Genomic DNA, 1,421 nt, shown 5'->3' on the forward strand with positions numbered 1-1,421 from the left:
GGATTTTGTGTTAAAAGAATCATGCTTTATTAAGGTGGATTTTGTATTTAGAGGATCATGCTTTATTAAGGTGGATTTTGTATTTAGAGGATCATGCTTTATTAAGGTTGATTTTGTATTTAGAAGATCATGCTTTACTAAGGTAGATTTTGTATTTAGAGTATCATGCTTTGTTTGGGTGGACATTGTTCTTAGATGATCATGCGTTATTAAGGTGGATTTCGTATTTAGAGGATCACGCTTTACTATGGTGATGGCGGTCTGCTATAAATTGCAGTATTATTCAGTGATGTTTGGATAACAGGATATAGTCTCATCTTGTTTTTCTGATCATAGACACATTCTCCACATCAGAGTACAAATCAGTTAAATATGAAGTTCGATTTTGTATTCCCTGTGATTCTCAAAAAAGTGAAGTTTTAAAGCAAAATTTCTATTTTAGATTTCGTCGAAAGAGATCAGTTTTTTTTTTCCATCACACAATTTGCTTCTCGTACGAAAAATGTCACCTCAACATGCACTCCCCACTGCGATATATTTCCTCTCACAGTATTTGACCAATCACCACCAGACTTAGTATGATGACTCCTACGCTCCCCAGAAATAACACGAAGGGGCAAAATTCCTAACAGGTTTAACATAAAAAAAGTAATATTTGGCTTTTAATTCAGTTTCTGTCTTCGTATCACGTTCCTTTTGGTAATACTCAATGCTATACATCGTGCTTAGCAACAAAACTATCACGATATCGTTGTTAGGCCAACAATGTTGTTTATGTTGAAAACGTAATGAACATGTTAATTTGCAATTGTTTTTTTTTCTCTGTAATATAAAAGCAAACGGTTTAATTCAGAAACTTCTTCTTAAGTTAACAATGTTGGAAGGTTTCTAGTCAATCAATATAACAATTACATTACTATTACAGACAAATGTGGTAACTTAGTTAAGGATGCAGAAGAGCTAATGGAAAAGGTGTTCCCTAATATTTGTCAAAATTATTAATGGTTGTGTAATAGAGCATTTCTTGCACCTCGATATGATGCTGTTCATGACACAAATGAATTATTGCAAAAAGTTCTCGGACAGGAATTCACCTACAGCTCTATTGTCAGTGATCCAGTGACAGTTGATGCTGTAAGTTATCCAACTGAATATCAACTGAATTCTCTTGAACCACCAAGGATGCCAGGTCACATTTTGAAATTAAAGATTGGATCACCATGTTGTTGTCTTATAAAAAAACAAAACAAATGTTTTTAAAACCGCATAGGCGACGAAAATACCAAAATTAAATAATAGGTTGAACAATCGCTAAGTTTTTATACATCCTTATTTAAAGAAGGATGACGTTTGGAGCTAGCACTCTTCGTCAGATCGTACGGTTTACAACAAAGGCGCGTGCGCAGAATTCAAAGAACTCG

The sequence above is a fragment of the Limulus polyphemus genome, unplaced genomic scaffold (genome assembly GCF_000517525.1).
Source record: "Limulus polyphemus unplaced genomic scaffold, Limulus_polyphemus-2.1.2 Scaffold5591, whole genome shotgun sequence".
NCBI classification, from domain to species: domain Eukaryota; kingdom Metazoa; phylum Arthropoda; class Merostomata; order Xiphosura; family Limulidae; genus Limulus; species Limulus polyphemus.